Below are 14,143 nucleotides of genomic sequence, written 5' to 3'. Positions count from 1 at the left end.
TACTGTAGGCACAGGCTCCCCGTGACCCGAGAAGTTCGGATAAGCGGTAGAATATGAATGAATGAATGGATGAATGAATGTATGCTGTATATCTCACAGTTAATATGAATTCAACAATTTCTCTAATTCAATTCAAGGGATTTGCTGTGTTTGGAAATTGATTCATTTTTTTTCCTGACTCAGGGAACATTTAACAACTTAACAACACGGTGCTCATTTTAGCTGCATGATTTATTAGTCATCACCAGTGATTTGATGTTTTACTAGCGACTGTAATATTCTATAAATCACTTAAAGTACTTATTAGAGTTCAACCATTTTTTTTAAAGAACTTATCTGGTCTATACAAAGCATGCCCAAACTCTATCATAGTGAAATCTTCCCAACAACTTTTAGATTTCATGCTGATTGCTACATCTACTGATTTCTATTCCTGGTATTTATTGTTCGTTCTTGACTTGTGTAACAATTATTTTGATTCTCTTTCAGATTCTTTAGTCTGACCTTTTATTTGACCTTTGCCTATTTTAGCATTGTTTCTGGGCGGTCAAATGGATTTGTAATTAAACCCTTTGCACATGGATCCTTGCTTCTTCACCTCCTGGGTCCTGTTTGAGACACTTATTTTCCACAGTGAAACCACGATAATGGATTATTTAGTAATGTTTAGCGGCTTCTGACATTAAAGGTGCGGTCTCCGTTGTTTGAGAAATGCTTCAGAAAACTGAGTCGGGATGACAAACTAAACAAAAGTCAAAACAAACGTGTAGCCAATGAGCAGAAAGGGGCGTGTCTTGTCGATATGGGCGGAGAGAGTGTTCAGTGCGCGTGTGTGACATTAGCAGAAAGCGGTTTTAACATCGACATGGAGGATAAAAACAAAGAAAGAAAGAGAAGACAGACTTACGATAAGGACAAGAAGTAGGACGTGTTAATATAGGATCAGCTTTCCAGCGCTGGAGAGAACTGAAGGAGCAGGAAGTTGGCCACATATTCACAGGTTGGAGTTTCCCGAGTCAATAACTCCTGAGCTAAACGCTGTTACTACACAAATAACACCTCTTTTCTATCGTAGTAATGTAGAGAGGCAGCTACAACCGCGTTTTGTGTAGTAACAGCGTTTAGCTCAGGAGTTATCGACTCGGGAAACTCCGACCTGTGAATATGTGGCCGACTTTACTTAAGACGCCGAGGCGCTTTTTTCCTTCTCGATAGGTGAGTAACGTTGGTTTTGCTTTGTTACACAGAACTAATATATGCCTTTGTCCTTTACATCATTATGCTTGTGTGGCATTTTTGCTTGTTTGTTTATCTACAATCGTATTGTTCTTCCCTTCAGCTATGATAAAGACACGTTTCTTTCTGTTAGTCGCCTGAAGATGTACTGTGGTGCGCTTAAATTCTAAATCTGTTTTCTAACATTTGACAAACGTATTTGTCAATGTAACCTTTTCTAACATAGACATCATTTAAAATAAATAAACCTGGCTTGTTCCCTTCACTTTAAAGGAAAAAAAAACAACCACTATGTGTATTAAAAAAAAAATCTAAACCGAAGGTAATGATTAAGAAATAAAAAAAAAATCCTGCTTATAAATCATTAAGAGATCATCTAAAAAGTGCATAAAGCAAAAAGCATTAAATTTTCATGGTTTGGGGAAAAAAAAAGCTCAGCACAAATTCACTCACTGTGAATAAAAGTCTCTTTCAGCACCTGGTTTAAGCTCGTTTATCTAAACCCTATAAAGTATTTTACTTCATGCACTTATACGGTTTCATTAATATTCACCGTAAATATTACAGGACAGATAATCTGAAAATGTAACAGAATATAAGATCATGTTTGATTCATTTTGACATTTTGTTCAAGAGAAAACAAAGAGGAAAAGATAAAAATCCAATAAAATTTGAGCCACAGTTTTTCGAGTGAGCCAGATTTTATCTTCAGTGTCATGCATATAAACTTTTAACCAGTTTTGTGTTTCTTACATCCTTTGATTTTTTATTTTTTATGGCTGTGGGTTTTTCGAAGGCACCCTGAAACACATTTGATATGTTAGTATTGAACTCTAACGATGTATTTAGCGATTCTGGTGCTAATAAGTCGGTTGGGTTTATTATTAATGCATTAGTGTATGTGTCAGGGATCAGCGCAGATCCGTCAGGGATCAGCACGGACTTTTGCCATGTGCGTTTGTTGTTGTATTTGTCACGTGATTGCCCCGCCTTCGTCTACTCTTCCCGGTCATCACACCTGTTCCCCATTGTGTGTGATTGTCCCCTTCCCTATATATGTGAGCTGCGTTGCCATAGGCAGTGCGGCTTCATTAATAATAATATAGTTACGTGTTGTAATTAGTCTCGTCAGTTCCTCGTGTGTTGTGGATTATGTTTGTCTTCCTTCTGTATTAAACCCCTATCATTTGAAGCTATCCTGCGTACGGGTCTGTCTCGTATCCACCTCCGTCCGGGACATGACAGAATGAAGCCCTGCTAGGACCGGCCTTTTTTTCCCTCCCCCCTGGACTGTTCCGCCAGTCCTTCTGGCCCTTTTTTCCGGTGACATCGCACCGCATTTCTCCGGTGAGGGACGCCGCTCCGTTTCCGAGTAAACCGAGGAGGGCGTCGCCTCAATACATTTGCGGAGGATGTCACCATCCTAGTGGGGTCCCTTTTTTAATTTTTTGGTGCCCTGCGGCATCGCCACGCATCTCTCCAGTGAAGGACGCCGCTCCGTTTCCGGTTTCTCAGAGGAGGACGTCACTTCACTACTTTCGCGGGGGGTGCTGCAGGCCCGAGGCAGGGGCTCTTTCGCGTGTGTCGGGGGATGCTGCTCGGCCCTTCAGCTCGGCTGTGGACTTCGCTCGGCCCTTCAGCTCGGCTGTGGACATCGCTCGGCCCTTCAGCTCGGCTGTGGACGTCGCTCGGCCCTTCAGCTCGGCTGTGGACGTCGCTCGGCCCTTCAGCTCGGCTGTGGACTTTGCTCGGCCCTTCAGCTCGGCTGTGGACTTCGCTCGGCCCTTCAGCTCGGCTGTGGACGTCGCTCGGCCCTTTCCGGCTGCACCACCGTGTGCCCTGCTCCCCCCCACCTGCCTCGCCGTGTGCCTTGGCTGCCCTCGCCTACCTGGCCGTGGTCCTTGCTTCCCCCTCTGGCCTCGCCGTTGTCCTTGCTCCCCTCACCTGCCAATCGCCGTGTACACCCCCCCTGACCCTTGCCTGGTTTTGGCGCTTCAGGAGCCGCACCTAAATGGGAGGGATCTGTCAGGGATCAGCGCAGATCCGTCAGGGATCAGCACGGACTTTTGCCATGTGCGTTTGTTGTTGTTTTTGTCACGTGATTGCCCCGCCTTCGTCTACTCCTCACGGTCATCACACCTGTTCCCCATTGTGTGTGATTGTCCCCTTCCCTATATATGTGATATCTTATCTATATCTTAATAATAATATAGTTAAGTGTATACTTATGTGTTGTGGATTATGTTTGTCTTCCTTCTGTATTAAACCCCTATCATTTGAAGCTATCCTGAGTATGGGTCTGTCTCGTATCCTCCTCCGTCCGGGACCTGACAGAATGTCTGTGGCTATGAGGTCACTGTGGACGTTGTTATTGATAGTACAGTTAAAACTCAAGGAACTCATACATAAGTGCTTAAAAAAACGAGAGTTTCTTTCTCACACCATTTTCTAACGCTGTTCAATATCATATTAATGAGAAAGAAGTAAAAAGTAAACGGGGATATCAGAGCAAAGGCTGGACTCGACTCAACAACAGCAGCATTGCATTCTGGGACTTTAATACATATAATTGACTTGACTTCTGAGCATTCTACAAGATGATGAGCAGGATGAATTAAATTGTATGTCTAATTTCTGACTATAAATGATAAAATGTGAGTTTTAAATGTGTGTGTGTGTGTGTGTGTGTGTGTGTGTGTGTGTGTGTGTGTGTGTGTGTGTGTATGTACATCTGTACGGTATATATAAGGGAATATGTATGTACACACACATGCAACAATGGCAAGGAAAAACTCTGAGACTGTATGAGGAAGAAACCTTGGAGAAACCTGATGACTGGAATTAATATGAAAGATGAAGGTTTAAAAGCTGACCTGTTTGACTAAAGTCTCTCTCTCTCTCTCTCTCTCTCTCTCTCTCTCTCTCTCTCTCTCTCTCTCTCTCTCTCTCTCTCTTTCTTCACTGTACCATCAAGTTTTATTGTAGCCATACATTCACTAAACAGTTTCTTAGGAGTGCTGTACTACATTTACATTTACAGCATGTGACAGACCCCTTATCCAGAGCGACGTACATAAGTGCTTAAATCTCTAACATTGAATACATTAATACTGCTCACTAGGTTACAGACTTTAGACACTATGAACACTGTTCAAGTTACAATGAAAAAGTGACAAAGTTTTTTTTTGTTTTGTTTTTTATGCAAAAGATAGGGAAAGAAGTGCTAGTTAAAGTGTTTCCTGAATAAGTAGGTCTCAGCTGTCCGGACCTCTAGGGGAAGCTCGTCCCACCACCTTGGTGCAGAACAGAGAAGAGTCTTGTAGTATACTTGCCTCTTACCCTGTGTATATATATACAAATCCACAATTTGGTAGAAACATTCCTTTTAATTTCAGGTCCATGTTGCCATAAGTACATGGTGCAGTTCCTGCAGAATTCCCAAAAGGTGTCAGTTTGATTCAGGTCTGGTGACTGGGGAGGACACTAAATGTTTATAAAACTACTTTGAGGCAACTTGTGACACGGTACATTGTTGTGGTAAATTGTGGCCATGAAGTGGTACACATTCCCCACACTACTACACCGCCTCCACCAGGAGCTGTTCCTAAAAAAGTTCTTAATGAGCGTATCAGATGATGATGGATGATTTCACTGCTGAATAAATCTTTGACACTCAGATATTGCCTTTAATGTTTAAGTCATTTGTTTCTTTGACCCACTTTGATATGAAGTGATGAATCTTTTCTCCTATGTAAATGGTCAGTTCCACTTACCCCCAGCTGACTCTCAAGCCCCTGCCATACTGGCTCTTGTGCAGCAACATAACAAACTGCGCCTTTAATCAATACTCAAGGATTCCTCATTTTCCTTCCTTCTTAGTATGCCCTGTAAAATCGAAGGTGCAATTACACAGACAGAAAGCTCGTGCCAACATTATCGTGTTCATCGGTTATTAAACAAATCTTGGTTCACTGGCCTGTAAAACCATTTCAATGCAGCCATTATACCCCACTCAGTCTACTCGAGTGTAGCGCTGATAAAGATAAGAGTGTTCAATAGTCTATATACTTCTCCCACTAATTTAAATGCCAATTACAAAATATAATCATTGGAGGTGATGCAGAACACTGTAACGAAACACGGGGTGATTCAGAGGTGTGGAAATAATGTGTCTTCTTGCTGATCTTTTAAAAGCCAACATGACTGAAAATAATATGAAAGGAGATGACTGAGTACTGAGGAGGTAGCAAGACAACTTTATTAGTACACTGTAATATGGGTTAAAGGCATTAAGAAGAAGAACCTGACATTAAAGGTGGGGTCTCCGATGTTTGAAAGCCAATGTTGACATATAAAATCACCAAAACAAACACGCCCCTAACCCAAACGGGTCCCACCCCTGTATCAATAGACCCGGGCGACTAACAAAAAGAAACGTGTCTTTATCATAGCTGAAGGGAAGAACAATACGATTGTAGATAAACAAACAAGCAAAAATGCCACACAAGCATAATGATGTAAAGGACAAAGGCATATATTAGTTCTGTGTAACAAAGCAAAACCAACGTTACTCACCTATCGAGAAGGAAAAAAGCGCCTCGGCGTCTTAAGTAAAGTCGGCCACATATTCACAGGTCGGAGTTTCCCGAGTCGATAACTCCTGAGCTAAACGCTGTTACTACACAAAACGCGGTTGTAGCTGCCTCTCTACATTACTACGATAGAAAAGAGGTGTTATTTGTGTAGTAACAGCGTTTAGCTCAGGAGTTATTGACTCGGGAAACTCCAACCTGTGAATATGTGGCCGACTTCCTGCTCCTTCAGTTCTCTCCAGCGCTGGAAAGCTGATCCTATATTAACACGTCCTACTTCTTGTCCTTATCGTAAGTCTTTCTTCTCTTTCTTTCTTTGTTTTTATCCTCCATTTTGGAGTCGGGCCACCAAACAAAACAAAAACAAAACTAACGTGTAGCCAATGAGCAGAAAGGGGCGTGTCTTGTCGATATGGGCGGAGAGAATGTTCAGTGCGCGTGTGTGACGTTAGCAGAAAGCGGTTTTAACATCGACATGGAGGATAAAAACAAAGAAAGAAAGAGAAGAAAGACTTACGATAAGGACAAGAAGTAGGACGTATAGGATCAGCTTTCCAGCGCTGGAGAGAACTGAAAGTCTTCCACGTGAAACGGAGATAAACCTCACGCTACAACACAAAGTACTACACAAACTAATAACATAGTATTACTCATTAAGTTCATTTATTGATAAAAATATCCCCTCGGCCGGCCGCCCCGACAGGTTCCGCCATAATACATGTCTGGGTTATACTTGGGTTGGATTGTCTGGTGTATGTGTGGGGGCGGAGCCATCAAAACAGGGGTGGGACCCATTCGGTTTAGGGGCGTGTTTGTTTTGGTGATTTCAAATGTCAACATTGGCTTTCAAACAACGGAGACCCCACCTTTAAGCTTGCTCGCATCCCCTGGATCTGTGGTTTACAAAAACATATCCAAAAAACTATATATAACAAAAAAACAGAACAGAAATCCTCACAGCTAATCGAAGAAGCTATTTACTGTTGCTAGTTAGCTTTGGATATTATTTGCTCATGTCCTTTAGTTCCTTAAGGAAAGACATTTTTCTTTTCAGACATTAAACACTACTTCAGAGAACTTGAAATGGAGTTCTTTTTCTAGAAGCTCATTTGTACTTTTGCTGTACGGTTAAATAAAGTCACCTTAATTAGTTTATTCTAGCTAGTTTCCAGGAGCTTGTAATTCTTTTGACTATTCAAGCATTTCTTTCTTCACTTTAATTACGATCCTATTGTCTCTTGCACACTGGCGATTGTTTTGTTGCTTACATTTGCAGAATATTATTTCTCTACTGTGAAAGATTCTTGCTTTATTTTTAGATACCTTCATTGTTGCTAGGATTCCTGCTCCTCCGGATCGAGATCGTTTTCTCCTCGGCTCGAAGGTCAGGAGTCACAACCCGAGTGTTCCTGTCATTAATGAGTTTTAATCTCTGGCTCTTCTTTCTTTACATTTCTGTAAAGACTTCCTGTATCACTTCCTTTTCATATCATTCATCATCACCGAGTGCTGCCACGTCGGCCCCCGTCTTGTTTACCTGAGCGTATCTCGGATATCGTTCGCTTGTTTTTGTGTCTTGAATGGATTTAATTAGTTAACCTTGTCTCGTTGTGTTCTGTTCTCTACCTCGGACTGTGCTCGTGATTCAAATACTGATAGAAAAATGTTGTAATTTCATTTAACATGATGCATGATGTCAGGATTTCACTTGGCTATGTGCCAAATAAATAAATAAATAAATCACCCACATCCTGTAGTTGTGTTTAACCAGAATCTGGGAAGTGTCTTGTATAAAACCTTGCAGATCGTCAGACTACCTGAGGACTGATTCAAATAATGCCATCTGATGATTCAGAGCATGTTTGGAGTCCTGACACACGGTGATTCGATACGAATTCCACAAATTTAATTTTTTGTTGTTATCAAGAAACCAGAAGTCATTCTGAAGCACATGTAAGGTGCAAACCAAAAGATTTACTATCACTCATGAAAAATGGTTTTTGAAGTGATTGGACAGGATTAGGAACGAGTACATCAGAGGGACAGCTCATGTTGGACGTTTGGGGGACAAGGTTATGGAGGCCAGATTAAGATGGTTTGGAGAGTGAGTGTATCGGTAGCTACTTATTTTCTCTAGCCTTTTCATGATTGCCCAGGGTTCTATGTCTGTTTATATCTTATGGTTTATATCTATATCACTTTCTTGTAAACTGGTTATTTATTTATATTTTTTAAATAATTCTTATTTTAGTTTCTTTAACTATCGTATTGTGTATGTGTGTATTTTTAATTCAATTCAATTCAATACAAGTTTATTTGTATAGCGCTTTTTACAATAGACATTGTCTCAAAGCAGCTTTACAGAACATAAACACAGAGCAGAAGGTAAACATAATTAATGATAACGGAAATAACGAATAATAAAAGTAAAAGAATTAACAGAATAAAAATTCTAGGTTATTATTAGATGTAATTTTAAGTGTATGTGCAATGTCAAACACAATGTGAAGCACTTCGGTCAGCCGTGTGGCTGTTTGCAAATGTGCTACACAAATAAACTTGAACTTGAACTTGAACTTGGTAGGAGAATGTTGGACATGGAGCTGCGAGGCAGGAGGCAAAGAGGAAGGCCAAAGAGGAGGTACAGTATATGGATGTAATTAATGAGGATATGAAGCTAGTGGGTGCAAGTGTTGAGGATGCAGAAGATAGGGATAGGTGGAGAGAGATGTTTCGCCACGGCGACCCCTGAAGGGAAAAGCCGAAAGAAGGAGAAGAAGATAAAGAAAATTTACGTCATTAACACTTTTTATTTAAACAAAAAAAAAATGTACGATTTTCACTATGGCGTTAATAAACGAGAGGAATATTAAGAATTTCTCCCAGAATTTTTCTGAGTTCTCCTGATATCCCAAATACATAGCAGTAGTTGAGTTAGCTGAGATACATGAGGGCAGTCGTGGCCTAATGGTTAGAGAGTCTGACTTGTAACCCGAAGGTTGTGGGTTCGAGTCTCGGGCCTCAGTCTACCACGACTGAGGTGCATTTGAGCAAGGCACAGAATCCCCCCCAACTGCTCCCCGGGCCGCAGCATAAATGGCTGCCCACTGCTCTGTGTGTGTGTGTGTGTGTGTGTGTGTGTGTTCACTGCTGTGTGTGTGCACTTTGGATGGGTTAAATGCAGAGAACAAATTCTGATTATGGGTCACCGTACTTAGCCGTACGTCACTTCACTTCATTTCCTGAAGGTGTGAATGAATGTGATTAATTTCTTCACGCTTCTCCACAATTAATTTCACAGATGGTGAAATAGCTTGCACCGAAAAAAAAAGTTCTACATCCCCTTAACAGCTAGCTTTTATACTTGTGAGATTAGCCTTAGAAAGCCTAATATCCAGAATATAGGTATCTTTTTTTTCTCTCTCTCTGCAGCAGCGTATTTAATGTGCAGAGATAAAATCATACCCTCGATGCGATAGAAAGCGTCTACAAAGAGCAGTGTGAGATTTCAGTGGAAACTTTATAACATTAATATGTGCAGCAAAATTCTCCGTGAATTATGTGTCTCTTTAAGCAGGTCATCCTGAGCGAACCGCATCTCTGTTTGTAGTGACGTGTGTCCAGAAGCTGTTTAATGTCTCTGATGTCCAAGGTGATTCACGCCGAGTCTGATTTTAAATTCAGCTCTTACTTCTTCCACTACTAATAATATTAATATTTCTTTCTTTCACATATAATATTGTCCTGTGTATTTTTAACGGCCATTGTGCTGTGCTGAACTTTTCATGTTATGAACCGACATATTAGAACAGCATATTGGTATAAAACGTATTAACAATACATGGTTTAGAACATTATTGGTGCTGTAGATCGTGTAAGATAAACTGCATGGATTTAACTCTCTAATCCTGCACTGGATGTTTTTCTTTGAACAAGACTATAAATTGAGTCATGAGCGATGGTTATGTAAGTGTTGTACTCCCCCTGGTGGTATGAATATGTATAAGTCTACTGCTTTCCAGGGCGTGGCTTCATGCAAATGCTCCTGTTCCCAGTTGACACCCCATTGCTTCTGAAACTTGCTTGAAAGTAGAAAAGATAATTGGACAAGGCTAAATGGAATGTGCTGAGTCACGACTGTGCCGCAGAGCACGACTAAAACCACGTCATCACATTTGCTGATGATACTACAGCAGTAGTGGGCCTTGTCAGCATATGGGGGTGGTGGTCGGGGGGGAGGGGTGGAGCGGCTTGCAGATTGGTGCATGGACAACAATATTTTTCTTGACAAACAAAAAGAAAACTATTGTTGACTTAAGGAGGAACCATGATGACAGAACAAGGTGCTTTTGGACCCTTAAGACCACTTGTCCAACCAAGGAAGCCCAGAAGTGTCCAGAAGTATTAGAGCTACAAACACCAGACTCGACAACAGGATCGATCCTGCTGCATTCCAACAACTGAACTAATCAAGACCCTTTCCAACACCCACCTGTACTATTCAGTACACTTTGCAATATTTACCTGGACTTAACAAGACTCTCATCAAGACCCACCTGGACTTAATGAGACTCTTACCAAGACCCACCTGGACTAATCAAGACCCTCACTAAGACCCACCTGGACTAATCAAGACCCTCACCAAGACCCACCTGGACTAATGAAGACCCTCACCAAGACCCACCTGGACTTAACGAGACTCGTACCAAGACCCACCTGGACTTAATGAGACTCTTACCAAGACCCACCTGGACTTAATGAGACTCTTACCAAGACCCACCTGGACTAATCATGATCATCACCAAGACCCACCTGGACTTAACGAGACTCTTACCAAGACCCACCTGGACTAATCATGATCATCACCAAGACCCAACTGGACTAATCAAGACCCTCACCAAGACCCACCTGGACTAATCAAGACCCTCACCAAGACCCACCTAGACTTAACAAGACTCTCATCAAGACCCACCTGGACTAATCAAGACCCTCACCAAGACCCACCTGGACTTAATGAGACTCTCATCAAGACCCACCTGGACTAATCATGATCATCACCATGACCCACCTGGACTTAATGAGACTCTTACCAAGACCCACCTGGACTAATCAAGACCCTCACCAAGACCCACCTAGACTTAACAAGACTCTTACCAAGACCCAACTGGACTAATCAAGACACTCACTAAGACCCACCTGGACTAATCAAGACCCTCACCAAGACCCACCTGGACTTAACGAGACTCTTATCAAGACCCACCTGGACTTAACGAGACTCTCATCAAGACCCACCTGGACTAATGAAGACCCTCACCAAGACCCACCTGGACTTAACAAGACTCTCATCAAGACCCACCTGGACTAATCAAGACCCTCACCATGACCCACCTGGACTTAACGAGACTCGTACCAAGACCCAACTGGACTAATCATGATCATCACCAAGACCCACCTGGACTTAACGAGACTCGTACCAAGACCCACCTGGACTACTCAAGACCCTCACCAAGACCCACCTGAACTTAACAAGACTCTCATCAAGACCAACCTGGACTAATCAAGACCCTCACCATGACCCACCTGGACTTAACGAGACTCGTACCAAGACCCACCTGGACTACTCAAGACCCTCACCAAGACCCACCTGGACTTAACGAGACTCGTACCAAGACCCACCTGGACTTAACGAGACCCTCACCAAGACCCACCTGGACTAATCAAGACCCTCACCAAGACCCACCTGGACTAATCAAGACCATTCCTAACACCCACAACCATCATGTACTCACCATCATATATCCATGTTTGCAGTTTATAAATAAAGCACCATTTCATAGATGACTCTGTTATGCTGCTAAAAGACACTTACTACAGATCTTACTACAGATCTTGCTACAGATCTTCTTAATGTGCACTGTCCTGTGAACTTATTGTACATTTTACACTTATCTCACACGGTCATGTATCGATCTCAATTTAGTCTGAAATGGTATAGCGTGTTCCATGTACTGCAGACCTAAAGAAACACTTTCTGTTCAATCTGTATGGGCTATATAGAGGAATGACTAAAAGAACACTCTACTTCATATAGTACAGGGTTTGGCTTAAAAAATCGAATCAAATATTGACTTGGAAAAGAAAGTGGTGGCCAGAGACCAGGTTCAGTGCCTCTGGAGCTGAGAGGGTTAGGGGTCTTCCTGAGGGGCCCAACAGTGGAGAATTAGGAGTGCTGGGGTTTGAACTTTCCAGTCAGTAACCCAGAGCTTTTACTGTTTAGACAATAATACTAACACAGCTCCAGGGCCCCCATTTGATCCTGAACATCTCAGTGTATTTTCTCCCCATTTTTGTGTGGGTTTCATCAGAGCTCTCTGCTTTCTACTTATATCCCCTAAACATGCCTTTGAGTGAACTGACTACACCTAATTGCCCCGAGGTGTGAGTGTGCATGTATGTATGGGTGCCATGAGACGGACTGGTATCACATCTGTACTGTATTCCTGTCTCATGCTCGGTGTTCTCACTATACTGTAGGATCCAAATGTAATCCAGGGTGAATGAATGAAAAAAAAAAAGTAGCACATTTAAAAAAAAAAAAAAAGGAATTATGAAATTGTAAATTAAATGTACTATTGTTTGTTCAACTTTATTTGTTTTTCTTTTTTAACTTGAAACATTTTCAGATGGGAGATGGATGATGTCACCAAACGTGTTCCAGGCGCATTTTGAACGTTTTGTCACTGGTGGCGTTCCATAATCTCTCTCTCTCTCTCTCTCTCTCTCTCTCTCTCTCTCTCTCTCTCTCTCTCTCTCTCTCTCTCTCTCTCTCGTGTGTGTGTGTGTGTGTGTGTGTGTGTGTGTGTGTGTGTGTGTGTGTGAGAGACATATAGTGGGTTTGGCTTGCTGAGGAGGAGAAAGCGCGTTGGAGCCGAGCTCTGTAAGCGCGCGCACACACGCACGCACACACACGCACACACGCACGCACACACGCACACACGCACATAGTTCAGGAGGATTTCACTTTTTCTCTGGTAAGATCAATATAATGCTTTATCTTTGTCTTTGAGAAACCCGGAGAGATGAATGGAGAGCTGAGATGCTGAAATGCGCACAGACTCCAGATGGTTTCTGTTGGTTTCTTTAGGAAAAGTGTGAGAGCTTTTGTTTAGGCTTCTGGTGTGAAAGTTGTGCAGTTGTGGTTTAATGTGGAGTTTGTGTGTTTATATAAACAGTGCACTTGTGAGTTGGAGTGAGTTTTAAACAGAGATTAACACCACTGCAGTGTCGGATGTGTTTGTGTGTGTGTGTGTGTGTGTGTGTGTGTGTGTGTGTGTGTGTGTGTGTGTGTGTGTGTGTGTGTGGATGTTTCCTACAGCAGCAGTGCGGATTTACAGTCTGTCACTTCACCTGGAAAACACTGTAGACAATCAGAACACATGTCTAATGCACCTGAGACTCAGGGGTTTGTTCTTCATCCTAAACATTGTCCTGTAACTCCTTTGGAGTTGAATTTAACATCACAGCTCGAATTGTACATGGACCGAGTTTAGATCAGACCTTTAACTCGAGATCAGACCTAAAGAGTTTTAACATTAAGTGTTGAACTACAGATTGTATTTTAATTGTAAATAAATTGTCTAGAAGTGCAATTCATTGTGGTAGACAAGAAGAAACATCTGGATTGAACTCCTACTGTTAATGAACAATAATGATCTTTTTAAAGAGTTAAACGGTGATTATATATCGATATAGTAATAAAAACAGGATGTCTTGGAATATAGAAAAAAATACAAATAAAAATAAATTATTATTAAAGTATAAATTTTGTATGTTTATGACACTAATGTTAATGTGTTAAAATAAACTTGTATGCGAGTGAATTATTATACTGGAGACTCCTTTTAAAATGATTTCACAGGAAACTTCATCAGATCGATAACTAAACAGTTTGCTTGGTTTGTGTTGTGTTCATTATTAATACTTGGGTTATGAATGACCTGTTTCTGTAAAAAACGAGAACTTGTTCACTTTCATATCGACTTCTTTTGACATTTGTTATGATCGATGCTGTAGAATATTGATCGACACTTTCTGACCAATCAGACGCGAGAATTCGGCAGCGACGTAACAGACGTCTAGTTAAATATTATATTTACAGACATACAGGATCTGTTTTGTGTCACTTCGTCAGATCAGATTACTTCAAGGCAAGTAAGTATCTGGATGTACCTGTTGTGTGTGTTGAGGTAAGAGTCAGTCCGGCACCGAGCTCGATTAGCGTCGGCGGCGTCGTCGTCTATCTGTTGTGTATAATT

The 14,143-nt window shown here is 41.7% G+C and overlaps 1 protein-coding gene across 2 annotated transcripts in view; it reads left to right on the top strand.

Annotated features, from left to right (window-relative positions):
• Positions 1 to 12,713: 12,713 nt before the first annotated feature.
• gulp1a (GULP PTB domain containing engulfment adaptor 1a) overlaps positions 12,714 to 14,143 on the top strand; it is a 157,011-nt gene continuing 155,581 nt past the window's right edge. The window contains exon 1 of one of the 2 annotated variants that reach the window (XM_027168114.2): positions 12,714 to 12,859. The gene's annotated coding sequence lies outside the window, so the exon portion shown is untranslated. The remainder of the gene's footprint in view (positions 12,860 to 14,143) is intronic. The other variant, XM_027168115.2, reaches the window with a different exon arrangement.

Source organism: Tachysurus fulvidraco, chromosome 6 (genome assembly GCF_022655615.1).
Source record: "Tachysurus fulvidraco isolate hzauxx_2018 chromosome 6, HZAU_PFXX_2.0, whole genome shotgun sequence".
NCBI lineage: Eukaryota > Metazoa > Chordata > Actinopteri > Siluriformes > Bagridae > Tachysurus > Tachysurus fulvidraco.
The sequence above is the reverse complement of the archived record's forward strand: the minus strand, read 5'-3'. Positions and strand labels throughout refer to the sequence as shown.